This window comes from Ranitomeya imitator, chromosome 1 (assembly GCF_032444005.1).
Source record: "Ranitomeya imitator isolate aRanImi1 chromosome 1, aRanImi1.pri, whole genome shotgun sequence".
NCBI lineage: Eukaryota > Metazoa > Chordata > Amphibia > Anura > Dendrobatidae > Ranitomeya > Ranitomeya imitator.
The window spans coordinates 769771268-769789453 of NC_091282.1; the positions used below are offsets into that span (position 1 = coordinate 769771268).

General features: G+C 49.2%; 1 protein-coding gene across 8 annotated transcripts in view; it reads left to right on the forward strand.

The window, feature by feature from the left end:
* Positions 1-1202: 1202 nt before the first annotated feature.
* The window catches only part of CEP128 (centrosomal protein 128), a 264011-nt gene continuing 247027 nt past the window's right edge, over positions 1203-18186 (forward strand). For 2 of the 8 annotated variants that reach the window (XM_069735747.1, XM_069735754.1), the window contains exons 1-2: positions 1218-1306; positions 8889-9005. The gene's annotated coding sequence lies outside the window, so the exon portion shown is untranslated. Of the gene's footprint in view, positions 1307-8888; positions 9006-10537; positions 10572-18186 lie in introns of those variants that run through there. The other 6 variants (XM_069735756.1, XM_069735755.1, XM_069735753.1 and 3 more) reach the window with 6 other exon arrangements.

Consider the following 18186-nt stretch of genomic DNA (forward strand, 5'->3'; position numbering starts at 1 on the left):
TTGGGACACATGGATCATTTCTATAGCGGTATGTTGGTTTTGCAAGCCTGCGAGAAAACCACGCAGTACGGATGCCATACGGATTACATACGGAGGATGCCATGCGCAAAAAACGCTGACACACCCTGCCTACGGAGGAGCTACGGACCACTATTTTCGGGACATTTCAGCGTATTACGGCCGTAATATACGGACCGTATTTTCATACGCTGAGTGTGAAGCCGGCCTGAGGAAAAGGGGAGACACGAGAGGTGGATGGTAACAATTGCTTTAGTTATTCGGACCAGCCATAGTGTAAGGATTGGGTGGTCATGTAAAGCTGCAATACCTCAGGTTATCATCCTCAATAATCAGAACCTCCCACTCCCGTCTCCAAGACTTCTCGTGTGCTGCGCCAATTCTTTGGAATGCACTACCTAGGTTAATACGATTAATCCCCACAGTTTTAAGCGTGCCCTAAAAACTCATTTGTTCAGACTGGCCTACCGCCTCAATGCATTAACCTAACGATCCCTGTGTGGCCCATTCAATATTTTTACCATAATCAGGTTCCTCGCATCATGTTGTCATTCACTTTATGAAGTTAATAGCCCTCTGTGTCTGTACTGCTACATACTTAGGCAGTTAACTGGTTCATGCAGCTTTACATGAACACCCGAGCCTTACACTATGGCTGGTCCGAATAACTAAAGCAATTGTTACCATCCACCTCTCGTGTCTCCCCTTTTCCTCATAGATTGTAAGCTTGTGAGCAGGGCCCTCATTCCTCTTGGTAGCTGCTGATGTATGTAATTATTGTTATGCTGTAATGTCTATCGTATGTACGAGTACCTTCTACAACAAAGCGCTGAGGACTATGCTGGCGCTGTTGAAATAAAATTATTATTATTATTATAATATGGAGGGGATATATCAGTCCGGGTGATGTAGTTAATATATAATTAGTCATTATTGTATTATTATTGACACTTTATATTTTCTTCTTCAGTCAGTCATTTCCTTCCGGTAATGAATGGGTTAGTCTTTGACTAGGTGGGCGTGGTTTTATTATCTCGCCGCCAATCCTGCCGCCTAGTCTTCTTGCTCCGTCCTCATTGCGTCCCACTGTTTTCTCTGTGACGCATGCCGGGAAATGTAGTTTTTTTCTCATCATTGTGCTGTGCAGAGTATGTGTTGCGCACTACACTTCCCTGCAGTCTTAGCGCTCAGAGCTGTCGCCGGGTCACATTCCTCTTCCTGAGTTAGGCGGCAGGTTTAAGTTGCCATAGCTGCAGTCAGTGTGACAGTTACCGGGATGGAATGACAGGTGAGGCGGGTAATGTGGGGTCTGTGTCACAATAGTGGGGCCCTGAAGTGAATGTATATAATGGGAAGACTCCGAGGTGGCAATGTGTATACGGGGGAGACTCTGAGGTGATGCTGTGTATATGGGGGAGTCTCTGAGGTGACACTGTATATTGGGAGACTGAGGTGACACTGTGTAGGTGGCGGCGTCACTGAGGTGACACTGTATATGGGGTGACACTGTATATGGGGTGACACTGTATATGGGTGAGACTCTGAGGTGACACTAGATGGCTGAGTCTCTGAGGTGACACTGTATATGGGGAGACTCTGAGGTGACACTAGATGGCTGAGTCTCTGAGGTGACACTGTATATGGGGAGACTCTGAGGTGACACTAGATGGCTGAGTCTCTGAGGTGACACTGTATATGGGGAGACTCTGAGGTGACTCTAGATGGCTGAGTCTCTGAGGTGACACTGTATATGGGGAGACTCTGAGGTGACACTAGATGGCTGAGTCTCTGAGGTGACACTGTATATGGGGAGACTCTGAGGTGACACTAGATGGCTGAGTCTCTGAGGTGACACTGTATATGGGGAGACTCTGAGGTGACACTAGATGGCTTAGTCTCTGAGGTGACACTGTATATGGGGAGACTGATGTGACACTGTATATGGGGAGACTGAGGTGACACTAGATGGCTTAGTCTCTGAGGTGACACTGTATATGGGGAGACTCTGAGGTGACACTAGATGGCTGAGTCTCTGAGGTGACACTGTATATGGGGAGACTCTGAGGTGACACTAGATGGCTTAGTCTCTGAGGTGACACTGTATATGGGGAGACTGATGTGACACTGTATATGGGGAGACTCTGAGGTGACACTAGATGGCTTAGTCTCTGAGGTGACACTGTATATGGGGAGACTGATGTGACACTGTATATGGGTGAGACTCTGAGGTGACACTAGATGGCTGAGTCTCTGAGGTGACACTGTATATGGGGAGACTCTGAGGTGACACTAGATGGCTGAGTCTCTGAGGTGACACTGTATATGGGGAGACTCTGAGGTGACACTAGATGGCTGAGTCTCTGAGGTGACACTGTATATGGGGAGACTGATGTGACACTGTATATGGGTGAGACTGAGGTGACACTAGATGGCTGAGTCTCTGAGGTGACACTAGATGGCTGAGTCTCTGAGGTGACACTGTATATGGGGAGACTCTGAGGTGACACTAGATGGCTGAGTCTCTGAGGTGACACTGTATATGGGGAGACTCTGAGGTGACACTAGATGGCTGAGTCTCTGAGGTGACACTGTATATGGGGAGACTCTGAGGTGACACTAGATGGCTTAGTCTCTGAGGTGACACTGTATATGGGGAGACTCTGAGGTGACACTAGATGGCTGAGTCTCTGAGGTGACACTGTATATGGGGAGACTCTGAGGTGACACTAGATGGCTGAGTCTCTGAGGTGACACTGTATATGGGGAGTCTCTGAGGTGACTCTAGATGGCTGAGTCTCTGAGGTGACACTGTATATGGGGAGACTCTGAGGTGACACTAGATGGCTGAGTCTCTGAGGTGACACTGTATATGGGGAGACTCTGAGGTGACACTAGATGGCTGAGTCTCTGAGGTGACACTGTATATGGGGAGACTCTGAGGTGACACTAGATGGCTGAGTCTCTGAGGTGACACTGTATATGGGGAGACTCTGAGGTGACACTAGATGGCTGAGTCTCTGAGGTGACACTGTATATGGGGAGACTCTGAGGTGACACTAGATGGCTTAGTCTCTGAGGTGACACTGTATATGGGGAGACTGATGTGACACTGTATATGGGGAGACTGAGGTGACACTAGATGGCTTAGTCTCTGAGGTGACACTGTATATGGGGAGACTCTGAGGTGACACTAGATGGCTGAGTCTCTGAGGTGACACTGTATATGGGGAGACTCTGAGGTGACACTAGATGGCTTAGTCTCTGAGGTGACACTGTATATGGGGAGACTGATGTGACACTGTATATGGGGAGACTCTGAGGTGACACTAGATGGCTTAGTCTCTGAGGTGACACTGTATATGGGGAGACTGATGTGACACTGTATATGGGTGAGACTCTGAGGTGACACTAGATGGCTGAGTCTCTGAGGTGACACTGTATATGGGGAGACTCTGAGGTGACACTAGATGGCTGAGTCTCTGAGGTGACACTGTATATGGGGAGACTCTGAGGTGACACTAGATGGCTGAGTCTCTGAGGTGACACTGTATATGGGGAGACTGATGTGACACTGTATATGGGTGAGACTGAGGTGACACTAGATGGCTGAGTCTCTGAGGTGACACTAGATGGCTGAGTCTCTGAGGTGACACTGTATATGGGGAGACTCTGAGGTGACACTAGATGGCTGAGTCTCTGAGGTGACACTGTATATGGGGAGACTCTGAGGTGACACTAGATGGCTGAGTCTCTGAGGTGACACTGTATATGGGGAGACTCTGAGGTGACACTAGATGGCTTAGTCTCTGAGGTGACACTGTATATGGGGAGACTCTGAGGTGACACTAGATGGCTGAGTCTCTGAGGTGACACTGTATATGGGGAGACTCTGAGGTGACACTAGATGGCTGAGTCTCTGAGGTGACACTGTATATGGGGAGTCTCTGAGGTGACTCTAGATGGCTGAGTCTCTGAGGTGACACTGTATATGGGGAGACTCTGAGGTGACACTAGATGGCTGAGTCTCTGAGGTGACACTGTATATGGGGAGACTCTGAGGTGACACTAGATGGCTGAGTCTCTGAGGTGACACTGTATATGGGGAGACTCTGAGGTGACACTAGATGGCTGAGTCTCTGAGGTGACACTGTATATGGGGAGACTCTGAGGTGACACTAGATGGCTGAGTCTCTGAGGTGACACTGTATATGGGGAGTCTCTGAGGTGACTCTAGATGGCTGAGTCTCTGAGGTGACACTGTATATGGGGAGACTCTGAGGTGACACTAGATGGCTGAGTCTCTGAGGTGACACTGTATATGGGGAGACTCTGAGGTGACACTAGATGGCTGAGTCTCTGAGGTGACACTGTATATGGGGAGACTCTGAGGTGACACTAGATGGCTTAGTCTCTGAGGTGACACTGTATATGGGGAGACTGATGTGACACTGTATATGGGGAGACTCTGAGGTGACACTAGATGGCTTAGTCTCTGAGGTGACACTGTATATGGGGAGACTCTGAGGTGACACTAGATGGCTGAGTCTCTGAGGTGACACTGTATATGGGGAGACTCTGAGGTGACACTAGATGGCTTAGTCTCTGAGGTGACACTGCATATGGGGAGACTGATGTGACACTGTATATGGGGAGACTCTGAGGTGACACTAGATGGCTTAGTCTCTGAGGTGACACTGTATATGGGGAGACTGATGTGACACTGTATATGGGTGAGACTCTGAGGTGACACTAGATGGCTGAGTCTCTGAGGTGACACTGTATATGGGGAGACTCTGAGGTGACACTAGATGGCTGAGTCTCTGAGGTGACACTGTATATGGGGAGACTCTGAGGTGACACTAGATGGCTGAGTCTCTGAGGTGACACTGTATATGGGGAGACTGATGTGACACTGTATATGGGTGAGACTCTGAGGTGACACTAGATGGCTGAGTCTCTGAGGTGACACTAGATGGCTGAGTCTCTGAGGTGACACTGTATATGGGGAGTCTCTGAGGTGACACTAGATGGCTGAGTCTCTGAGGTGACACTGTATATGGGGAGACTCTGAGGTGACACTAGATGGCTGAGTCTCTGAGGTGACACTGTATATGGGGAGACTCTGAGGTGACACTAGATGGCTGAGTCTCTGAGGTGACACTGTATATGGGGAGTCTCTGAGGTGACACTAGATGGCTGAGTCTCTGAGGTGACACTGTATATGGGGAGTCTCTGAGGTGACACTGTGTATGGGGAGATGAGGTGACACTATATTGGGAGATTCTGGGGTGACACTGTGTAGATGGCGGAGTCTCTGTGGTGACACTGTATATGGGGAGATGAGGTGACACTGTGTATATGGGGAATCTCTGAGGTGACACTATGGGGGAATCTCTGAGGTGACACTATATGGGGGAGACTCTGAGGTGACACTGTATATTGGAAGACTGATGTGACACTAGGTGGCGGAGTCTCTGAGGTGACACTGTATATGGGGAGACTGATGTGACACTATATGGGTGAGACTCTGAGTTGACACTGTATATGGGGAGATGAGGTGACACTGTATATGGGGAGACTGATGTGACACTATATGGGTGAGACTCTGAGTTGACACTGTATATGGGGAGACTGATGTGACACTGTATATGGGTGAGACTCTGAGGTGACACTGTATATGGGGAGACTGATGTGACACTATATGGGTGAGACTCTGAGTTGACACTGTATATGGGGAGACTGATGTGACACTGTATGTGAGTGAGACTCTGAGGTGACACTGTATATGGGGAGATGAGGTGACACTATATTGGGAGACTCTGGGGTGACACTGTGTAGATGGCGGAGTCTCTGAGGTGACACTGTATATGGGGAGTCTCTGAGGTGACACTGTGTATGGGGAGATGAGGTGACACTATATTGGGAGATTCTGGGGTGACACTGTGTAGATGGCGGAGTCTCTGAGGTGACACTGTATATGGGGAGACTGAGGTGACACTGTAGGTGGCGGAGTGACTTAGGTGACACTGTATATGGGGAGATGAGGTGACACTGTGTATATGGGGAGAAGAGGTGACACTGTATATGGGGGAAACTCTGAGGTGACACTGTATACGGGGGAGTCTCTGAGGTGACACTGTATTGGGAGACTCTGAGGTGACACTGTGTAGATGGCGTAGTCTCTGAGGTGACACTGTATATGGGGAGATGAGGTGACACTATATTGGGAGACTCTGGGGTGACACTATAGATGGCGGAGTCTCTGAGGTGACACTGTATACGGGGGAGTCTCTGAGGTGACACTGTATACGGGGGAGTCTCTGAGGTGACATTGTATACGGGGGAGTCTCTGAGATGACACTGTATACAGTCATGGCCAAAAGTATTGACACCCCTGCAATTCTATGAGATAATACTCATTTTCTTCCTGAAAATGATTGCAAACACAAATTCTTTGGTATTATTATCTTCATTTAATTTGTCTTAAATGAAAAAACACAAAAGAGAATGAAGCAAAAAGCAAAACATTGATCATTTCACACAAAACTCCAAAAATGGGCCAGACAAAAGTATTGGCACCCTCAGCCTAATACTTGGTTGCACAACCTTTAGCCAAAATAACTGCGACCAACCGCTTCCGGTAACCATCAATGAGTTTCTTACAATGCTCTGCTGGAATTTTAGACCATTCTTCTTTGGCAAACTGCTCCAGGTCCCTGATATTTGAAGGGTGCCTTCTCCAAACTGCCATTTTTAGATCTCTCCACAGATGTTCTATAGGATTCAGGTCTGGACTCATTGCTGGCCACCTCAGAAGTCTCCAGTGCTTTCTCTCAAACCATTTTCTAGTGCTTTTTGAAGTGTGTTTTGGGTCATTGTCTTGCTGGAAGACCCATGACCTCTGAGGGAGACCCTGCTTTCTCACACTGGGCCCTACATTATGCTGCAAAATTTGTTGGTAGTCTTCAGACTTCATAATGCCATGCATACGGTCAAGCAGTCCAGTGCCAGAGGCAGCAAAGCAACCCCAAAACATCAGGGAACTTCCGCCATGTTTGACTGTAGGGACCGTGTTCTTTTCTTTGAATGCCTCTTTTTTTTCTCCTGTAAACTCTATGTTGATGCCTTTGCCCAAAAAGCTCTACTTTTGTCTCATCTGACCAGAGAACATTCTTCCAAAACATTTTAGGCTTTTTCAGGTAAGTTTTGGCAAACTCCAGCCTGGCTTTTTTATGTCTCGGGGTAAGAAGTGGGGTCTTCCTGGGTCTCCTACCGTACAGTCCCTTTTCATTCTGATGCCGACGGATAGTATGGGTTGACACTGTTGTACCCTCGGACTGTAGGGCAGCTTGAACTTGTTTGGATGTTAGTCGAGGTTCTTTATCCAACATCCGCACAATCTTGCGTTGAAATCTCGTCAATTTTTCTTTTCCGTCCACATCTAGGGAGGTTACCACAGTGCCATGGGCTTTAAACTTCTTGATGACACTGCGCACGGTAGACACAGGAACATTCAGGTTTTTGGAGATGGACTTGTAGCCTTGAAATTGCTCATGCTTCCTCACAATTTGGTTTCTCAAGTCCTCAGACAGTTCTTTGGTCTTCTTTCTTTTCTCCATGCTCAATGTGGTACACACAAGGACACAGGACAGAGGTTGAGTCAACTTTAGGCTGTGTGCACACGTTCAGGATTTCTCGCAGAAAATTCCTGAGAAAAACCGGACATTTTCTGCAAGAAATCTGCAAGAAAACCGCATGCGTTTTTGCTGCGATTTTTCTTTTTTTTTTTGCCACGGTTTTGCCGCGTTTTTGCCGCGTTTTTTTCCGGACACTTCCCAATGCATTTTGTAGTGGGAAATCCGCAAAAAAAACCCGCAAAATTAATGAACATGCTGCGGTTTTTACCGCGATGCGTTTTTTTAGCGGAAAAAAACGCATCATGTGCACAAAACATGCGGAATTCATTCTAAATGATGGGATACTTATTGTATGCTTTTTTTTGTGGTTTTATAGCGTTTTTATCAGGAAAAACCGAGAAAAAACCGCAACGTGTGCACACAGCCTTAATCCATGTCAACTGGCTGCAAGTGCGATTTAGTTATTGCCAACACCTGTTAGGTGCCACAGGTAAGTTACAGGTGCTGTTAATTACACAAATTAGAGAAGCATCACATGATTTTTCAAACAGTGCCAATACTTTTGTCCATCCCCTTTTTTATGTTTGGTGTGGAATTATATCCAATTTGGCTTTGGGACAATTCTTTTTGTGTTTTTTCATTTAAGACAAATTAAATGAAGATAATAATACCAAAGAATTTGTTTTTGCAATCATTTTCAGGAAGAAACTGAGTATTATCTGACAGAATTGCAGGGGTGTCAATACTTTGGGCCATGACTGTATGGGGGAGACTCTGGGGTGACACTGTGTATATGGGGGAGTCTCTGAGGTGAAACTGTATACGGAGAAGTTTCTGAGGTGGCACTGTATACGGGGTAGTCTCTGAGTTGACACTGCATATTGGGTAGACTCAGGTGACACTGTATATGGGGAGACTATGAGGTGACATTGCATACGGGGGAGATTCTGAGGTGACACTGTATAAGGGGGTATCTCTGAGGTGACACTCTAAGGGGGAGATTCTGAGGTAACGCTGTATATGGTGGAGACTAAGGTAACACTGTATATAGTGGAGACTGAGGTGACACTGTATATGTGGGGAAGACTATGAGTATATGAGGTGTGGTGAGACCAGCGGGGGAGCTGCGCACAGTATTGGGCTGTATACGGTGTCTGGTGAGGTCAGTAATGGCGCCCTTCTTCCATCTCCCTGATTTCTCCTCTGCTTCGGGTGTTTGTGGTTTTGTTGCAGTTGACAAAGAGGAACCGAGGGCTGCTAAACAGGAAGGAAGTGGTGTGTGCTGTAAGGTGAGCAGCTGTGTGAGCGCAGCTCTGGAGAGACTCCATACATTAGGACTTGAGACTCCAGGTATGATGTAGACCCTCATCTGGCCGGTGCCCAGTTCACGCTCCTTACAGGTTTCCTTCAAATCTGCAATCAGTGTTCTGTAATCTGTGGCTACCCAGCTGTTTCCAGACTACAACTCCCAGCATTCCCTGATAGCCATGTATATTGGCAGTTTTTTCTATTGCCTCAAATCTGAACTGGAGCATAAGGGTAAGGGCGTTTTTGCTGCTTTTTTATGCTACTTTTCAGCTGATTTTTACAGTACCAGCAAAGCCTATGAGATTTCAGAAATGTCATGCACACACGTTTTTTTGTCATCAGGATTTTATACTTTGCAGCGTTTTTTTTACATATATTTACATATATGTGTATCACTCGCCTCTAAATATCTATGTATTTTATGTGTTTATATCTATTCTATCTATTCTATTCTTTTCTAACCTGTCAGTGTGATTTTACTGTACAATACTGAATTGCTGGCTTTTCAAAGCATCTAGAGGTATGGTTCTACAAGAAGGTTTTTTTGTGTGTGGGGGCACTCAACTTTATTAGCATGCACAAAGAGACACAAGGTAGTCCCAAAAACGCATGAACAAAAAGGCACCGAAACTGCAACAAAAACATAAACAAAAACGCATCAAAACATGCATTTTTGGCGCAGCTTCTTTCCTGCGAAGAGATCAGGTTTTGCTGCAGAAAGAAAAGCAGCAGAAACGCTCAGTGTGTACTTACCTTAAAGGGTCTTCTAAGATTAGGGAATCATGGTGTGTTTCTGAGAACAGCGCCACACTTGTTTACAGGCCATGTGTGGTATTACTGTTAAGGTTTATTCATCTCACTTCTTTAACTGTAAAGCTGGCAACACCATCCTGTTCTTCTAATCGTGTGTGACGCAGTGCTGAGCGATTTATATACGCTCCAGTATGTGGAGCCGCAGCATTGATTCTGCTGATGAAGGTCTGAACGGTAAGTTTTCCATTGGTGTCAGGGATCACATGGGTGCTAGTGGCTGGACCTGGCTTCTATTGTGGGGACTTAGCACGGCACCAACACTTGGGCCCATTGTGGAGGAGACCGGATGTTGGCGACTCTTCTGCATCTGATGCTTAATTACTGCCTGTGATTCCAGGTTGACCAGGCCAGACCGGCAGCGGGGTCTTCTGCGGGTCAGGTTATCAGCATCAGTCTCTGTTCATATAGGACATTGTATCTGTGTATGCTTGTATGTTTGTGTGGGGGCCCTGACGTGTCTGCATGTAGGGCTTTTGGGTGTCTGTGGGTACCGCATGTCTGTTACCGCTTCTGTTTTGCCTTTTGCTGTGCTCATATTATGGTTGCTCTGTAGGCGGCCGTGGGGGCGCTCCTCCTCTGTATGCAGCCGTGGGGGCACTCCTCCTCCAGATGGAATACTTTTGCCCAGAGTTGTATTTTAAAGGGGTTTTCTGTTTTTAGAAAAGCTCTGCTCTCTGGTCATTTAATCAAACAATCTGTTTTTTCCTCACCTCTCCCGGGTCCAGCGCCGAGTCACCAGGAGTCTGTTTGTCTGCAGTCTGCAGCGCTGAGGTCACGTTGACAAGGCTACAGCCAGTAAGTGACCTCTGCACGCCTGCCCGCACCATCATTTTCCACTGCTTCTGTCAAATCAGGCTTCAATCCACCGTGATAATGACAATTTAGTTTTTCTGCTTTTTTGAAAAATATTGTGAATTATAAAATTGTAGCAACTTGTGACTTCTTTTTTTTATTTATTTACAGTTCACACCAAATACTAGCTGCAGCGGTACTGTAAATGTGTCCCAGACCGCAGTTACACACATGCCATTCATACATTTGTCAAAAATCATTAGTTTTTCCTCCTACTTTTTTATTTTTCTCATTTGCTTTTAAAATCTGAAGAAACAAAACAATCTGATTCTTGCTGTAAGGTAGTGTATTAGATGGCTGAAAAATGTATAGACAGTGAATATAAAGATGGACGACCGATCTCCTGATGCTCAAGAAGGCGAGTCTGAGCGTCAAATGCAAATGAGGCCAAGCATTGAGTTACATGAAACGGACGCAAGGATCCAGGAAAAGCCGCAATGTGAGCGGCTCCATCTAGACACTTTAGATGGAAGCGCCTCCTTCTCCCGCTTCATGAGGCAGATGGTCCCCATCGTAGCGCAAAGCTCATGAGCAGGGCAGGCAGATGTTCCCCATCGCGGAACGGGGTTTGTGTGACGGGGAGGCAATGGTCCCCATCACAACACGGAGCCCATGTGATGGGGAGGCAGAAGGTCCCCATCGCAGCACGGAGCCCATGTGATGGGGAGGCAGACAGTCCCCATCGCAGCATGGGCACTCATGTGCCAGGGAGCCTGATGGTCCCCAGCGGGGGCCCGTGCGCTGGGGAGGCAAATGGTCCCCAGCAGCAGCAGCGCAGTGGCCTGTGCGCCGGGGAGGCTGATGGTCCCAAGCAGGGGCCCGTGTGCCTGGGAGGCAGATGGTCCCCAGCGGGGGCCTGTGCGTCGGGAAGGCAGATGGTCCCCAGCGGGGGCCTGTGCGTCGGGAAGGCAGATGGTCCCCAGCGGGGGCCTGTGCGTCGGGAAGGCAGATGGTCCCCAGCGGGGGCCTGTGGGTCAGGGAGGCAGATGGTCCCCAGCGGGGGCCTGTGGGTCGGGGAGGCAGATGGTCCCCAGCGGGGGCCTGTGGGTCGGGGAGGCAGATGGTCCCCAGCGGGGGCCTGTGGGTCGGGGAGGCAGATGGTCCCCAGCGGCAGTGCGGGGGGCCTATGTGCCGGGGAGGAAGATGGTCGCCAGCGGGGGCCTGTGTGCCGGGGAGGCAGATGGTCCCCAGCGGGAGCCTGTGCACCGGGGAGGTAGATGGTCCCCAGCGGCAGTTCGGGGGCCTATGTGCCGGGGAGGCAGATGGTCCCCAGCGGCAGCGCTGGGGCCTGTGCGCCGGGGAGGCAGATGGTCCCCAGCGGCAGCGCGGGGGCCTGTGCGCCGGGGAGGCAGATGGTCCCCAGCGGGAGCCTGTGCACCGGGGAGGCAGATGGTCCCCAGCGGGAGCCTGTGCACCGGGGAGGCAGATGGTCCCCAGCGGCAGCGCGGGGGCCTGTGCGCCGGGGAGGCAGATGGTCCCCAGCGGCAGCGCGGGGGCCTGTGCGCCGGGGAGGCAGATGGTCCCCAGCGGCAGCGCGAGGGCCTGTGCGCCGGGGAGGCAGATGGTCCCCAGCGGCAGCGCGGGGGCCTGTGCGCCGGGGAGGCAGATGGTCCCCAGCGGCAGCGCGAGGGCCTGTGCGCCGGGGAGGCAGATGGTCCCCAGCGGCAGCGCGGGGGCCTGTGCGCCGGGGAGGCAGATGGTCCCCAGCGGCAGCGCGAGGGCCTGTGCGCCGGGGAGGCAGATGGTCCCCAGCGGCAGCGCGGGGGCCTGTGCGCCGGGGAGGCAGATGGTCCCCAGCGGCAGCGCGAGGGCCTGTGCGCCGGGGAGGCAGATGGTCCCCAGCGGCAGCGCGGGGGCCTGTGCGCCGGGGAGGCAGATGGTCCCCAGCGGCAGCGCGGGGGCCTGTGCGCCGGGGAGGCAGATGGTCCCCAGCGGTGGCCTGTGCGCCGGGTCTCTGGAGGCTGCAGACAGTGACAAGATGTTGTGTAGGGCTATATCCACACAGACTTTTCTGAGGCAGAGAAATCCCAAGTTTTTCTAGCTGAAACTGCTTCAGCAACAGTCCGTTTTTTAGGAGGTTTTCTTTCCTAATGCGCTTTGTGAGCTGATTTTTTTTTTTTTTGCAGCGCTTGCTTTGGATCTGCTTTATGGACATGATAAAATGGCTGAACTTCTCCTTTCAACACAATGTTATTGAAATCCTGTTCAAGGAAAAAGCAAAACAAGAATTGCAGAGTGGATTTCCTGTAGGAATAAATAGGGAGCGTTTTTGTGGAGGATTTTGGAGCAGATCTGCTATGTTAAAAGGGCCTAATACGGCCAGACAGATCTTGCATTAATAGGAGCAGCGTCTTGTCCTCCGCGACCATCGTGTCCTAGCAGGGCTCTGTGCACAGTTTGGAGCAGATTCTATCGGATTCCAAAACTGTCCATATTAAAAAGAAAAAAAGAAACAAAACCTCCTTTGTGCATGTCCCCCTACATCTGCCTCAGGTAGGAAAACACAATTATTGATGGTGGTCCTGCGTCCTGCCACCCACAGCTCCGGCGGCACCAGATGTGGAGGTGGCAGGGCAGCACAACGACATAGCTGGTGTAGTGGATATGCTCGGAGTTGCTGTCCTGCAGATAGCCACCACGTTGTGCACTGATGACATTCGGCAGAGCTGGCAGATACTGATCAGTTTGCCGGGCCAGCTGTCGATGGATAAATATCCTGAATACTACATCTTGTTGTTTATGCAATTGCCTGTTGAAGAGTTGACCCAGGAACAGCTCTTTAAGCATGACTGTATAATGTGTGGTGAATTCCACAGGAATAATATCTAGGAGCCGTTGGACCTTAGAGGTTGTATGTAACCATAACCCACCTGTGTGCACCAGGCTGTGTGTGGTGCAGCGAAGATTCAGGCTGTTGTGAGAAGTATATTCAGACTATTACTACCATTTGTGAGATTCTAAAAAGTTGAACAAATTAATATCTATACACATACATTTAGGGTAGATTATATTAAATGTATCACACAGCAAGGCAGACATTACTTATAACCTGCCCCTAAAGGAATCCTATTAAAAACTATTTAGGGCAGTATGGTTGTTACATCAAGGTTTGTAAATGATCATATAACACACAAGTCACTATGCTCCCATCACAGACATCTACTATATAATTGTCTAAGGGTCACTTCCGTCTGTCTTTCTGTCTGTCTGTCTGTCACGGTTATTCATTCGCTGATTGGTCTCGCCAGCTGCCTGTCACGGCTGCCGCGACCAGTCAGCGACGGCCACAGTCCGGAAGAAAATGGCCGCTCCTTACTCCCCGCAGTCAGTGCCTGTCGCCCGCATACTCCCCTCCGGTCACCGCTAACACAGGGTTAATGCCGGCGGTAACGGACCGTGTTATGCCGCGGGTAACGCACTCCGTTACCGCCGCTATTAACCCTGTGTGTCCCCAAATTTTTACTATTGACGCTGCCTATGCGGCATCAATAGTAAAAAATGTAATGTTAAAAATAATAATAATAAAAAAAAACCTGCTATACTCACCCTCCGTTGCCGCTCGCGCCAGCCGCCATCCTCCGTTGCAGGTTCCGGTGGCAGAAGGACCTGCCATGACGTCACGGTCATGTGACCACGATGTCATCACAGGCACTGCGCGACAAGGACCTGCCATGACGTCACGGTCATGTGACCGCAACGTCATCACAGGCCCTGCGCGCCTGCGCTACAAAGACCTGCCATGACGTCACGGTCATGTGACCGCAACGTCATCACAGGCCCTGCGATACAAAGACCTGCCATGACGTCACGGTCATGGCGACCGCGACGTCATCACAGGTCCTGCGCTGATACCAACCCTGGGACCGGAAGCTGCCGTGGACTACAAGGGGCCCTCGGAAAGGTGAGTATATGTTTATTTTTTAACCTGTGACAAACCTGGCTGGGCAATATACTACGTAGCTAGGCAATATACTACGTGACTGGCCAATACTACGTGGCTCTGTGCTGTATACTACGTCACTGGGAAGTAAACTACGTCACTGGGAAGTATACTACGTCACTGGGAAGTATACTACGTCACTGGGAAGTATACTACGTCACTGGGAAGTATACTACGTCACTGGGAAGTATACTACGTCGCTGGGCAATATACTACGTCACTGGGCAATACACTACGTGGCTCTGTGCTGCATACTACGTCATAGGGCAATATACTACGTCACTGGGCATACGTGACTGGCCAATATACTACGTGGCTCTGTGCTGTATACTACGTCGCTGTGCAATATACTACGTAACTGGGCAATATACTACGTGGCTCTGTGCTGTATACTACGTCGCTGTGCAATATACTACGTAACTGGGCAATATACTACGTGGCTCTGTGCTGTATACTACATCGCTGTGCAATATACTACATCACTGGGCAATATACTACGTGGCTCTGCTGTATACTACATCACTGGGCAATATACTACGTCACTGGGCAATATACTACGTCACTGGGTAATATACTACGTGGCTCTGTGCTGTATAATACGTCACTAGGCAATATACTATGTCACTGGGCAATATACTATATGTCACTGGGCAATATACTACGTCGCTGGGCAATATACTACGTCGCTGGGCAATATACTACGTCGCTGGGCAATATACTACGTCGCTGGGCAATATACTGCGTGGTTGGGCAATATACTACGTGGCTGGGCAATATACTACGTGGGCTATGCAATATACTACGTGGGCAATATACTACGTCGCTGGGCAATATACTACGTCCCTGGGCAATATACTGCGTGGTTGGGCAATATACTACGTGGCTGGGCAATATACTACGTGGGCTATGCAATATACTACGTGGACATGCATATTCTAGAATACCCGATGCGTTAGAATCGGGCCACCATCTAGTATAAGACATCATTTCAGTTGTTTCACACTTTTTTGTTAAGTATATAATTGAACACGTGTTCATTCATAGTTTTGATGCCTTCAGTGTGAATGTACAATTTTCATAGTCATGAAAATACAGAAAAATCTTTAAATGAGGTGTGTCCAGACTTTTGGTCTGTACAGTATATATGTGTGTGTGTATGTATATGTGTGTATATATATATATATATATATATATATATATATATATATATATATATATATATATATATATAATCTCTATATCTAGATGGTGGCCCGATTCTAACGCATCGGGTATTCTATAATATGCATGTCCAAGTAGTGTATTGCCCAGCCACGTAGCATATTGCCCTGCCACGTAGTATACAGCACAGAGCTACGTAGTATATTGCACAGCGATGTAGTATATTGCCCAGCCACGTATGTCACAGGTTAAAAAATAAACATATACTCACCTTCCGAGGGAGCCCTTGTAGTCATGTCGCCTGTGGGCGGTACACTTGGCAGCTTCCGGTCCCAGGGTTGGTAGCGCAGGACCCGTGATGACGTCGCGGTCACATGACCGTGACGTCGTGGAAGGTCCTTCTCGCGCAGGCGCGCAGGACCTGTGATGAGGTCGCGGTCACATGACCGTGACGTCATGGCAGGTCCTTGTTGCATACCATCGTTGCCACCGGAACCTGCCGCTTGCATGGAGCGGTTACTGGAACGTTGTGAGGAGCAGGAAAGGCGGCGGAAGGGGAGTATATAATGATTTTTTATTTTTTTATTATTTTTAACATTACATTTTTTTACTATTGATGCCGCATAGGCAGCGTCAATAGTAAAAATTTGGGGACACACAGGGTTAATAGCGGCGGTAACGGAGTGAGTTACCCGCGGCATAACGCGGTCCGTTACCGCCGGCATTAACCCTGTGTGAGCGGTGACTGCTGGGAGTATGGAGCAAGCGCCGGGCACTGACTGCAGGGGAGTAGGTAGGGACTAATCGGACTGTGGCCGTTGCTGATTGGTCGCGGCAGCCATGACAGGCAGCTGGCGAGACCAATCAGCGACTTGGATTCCATGACAGACAGAGGCCGCAACCAATGAATGTCCGTGACAGAAAGAAGGACAGACAGAAGGACAGACAGAAAGACGGAAGTGACCCTTAGACAATTATATAGTAGATATATAATTATACCGTATTTACCGTATTTTTCTGACTATAAGACGCACTTTTCCCCCCAAAAATTGTGAGGAAAATGGGGGGTGCGTCGTATAGTTGGAATGCAGGCTTACCAGCAGTGTGGCGGCGGCAGAGGTGCGGGGATGATGAGGCGCGGTGAGCGGTATGGCGTGAGCAGGGTCCTTTCCACAGGTGAGGTGAAGGCGCTGCCCGGTATCCAAGGAGAGCAGCAGAGCTGGGTGAGTCACAGCTTTCTCGGTGGCGGCGGCCATCTTTCTGAGGCCGCGCGTGCGCAGATTGAGTTTTCTGATTCCTGGGGCTTCAGGAAAATGGTCGCGCGTGCCGAGATTGAGATCGCGGCGGCCATTTTCCTAAAGCCGAGTTCGCAGATTGAGATCTCCATCTGCGCACGCGCGGCCATTTTCGTGAAGCCTTGGAAAGCAGAGTACTCAATCTGCGCACGCGCGGCCTCAGGAAGATGGCCGCCGCTACCAAGAAACTGGTGATTAACACATCTCTGCTGCTCACCTTGGATACGGCGTCACCTCACCTGAGGAAGTGACCGCTCATCTGCCGCCGCCAGAAGAGGTAGGTCTTCCGGTTCTTTTTGAAGGTTTCGATGGTAGATGAGAGTCTGATGTGTTGTGGTAGAGAGTTCCAGAGTAGGGGTGATGCGCGAGAGAAATCTTGTATACAATTGTGGGAAGAGGAGATAAGAGGAGAGTAGAGAAGGAGATCTTGTGAGGATCGGAGGTTGCGTGCAGGAAAGTACCGGGAGACGAGGCCACAGATGTATGGAGGAGACCGGTTGTGGAGGGGAGAGGCCGGGGAATAGCGGGGGGACAGGTGGATTAGTCGGGCAGCAGAGTTTAGAATAGATTGGAGGGGTGCGAGAGTGTTAGAGGGGAGGCCAGAGAGCAGAAGGTTACAGTAGTCGAGGCAGGAGATGATGGGGGCATGGACTAGGGTTTTTGCAGATTCCTGGTTGAGGAATGAACGGATCCGTGAAATATTTTTGAGTTGAAGTCAGCAGGAAGTGGAAAGGTCTTGGATATGTGGTTTGAAGGAGAGATCTGTGTCAAGGATTACCCCGAGGCAGCGAGCTTGTGGGACTGGGGAGAGTGGGCAGCCATTTACTGTAATGAGATTCTATGATTATATATATATATATATATACTAGCTGAAGAGCCCGGCGTTGCCTGGGCATAGTAAATATCTGTGGTTAGTTATAGCACCTCACTTCTTTTATTTTCCCATCACGCCTCTCATTTTCCCAATCACATCTTTCATTTTCCCCCTCACATCTCTCATTTTCTCCCTCACACCTCTCATTTTCTCCCTCACTCCTTATTTTCCCCCTCGCTCCTTATTTTCCCCTCACTCCTTATTTTCCCCCTCACTCCTTATTTTCCCCCTCACTCCTCTCATTCCCCCCTAACACTTGTCATTTCGACCTCACATCTGTAATTTTCC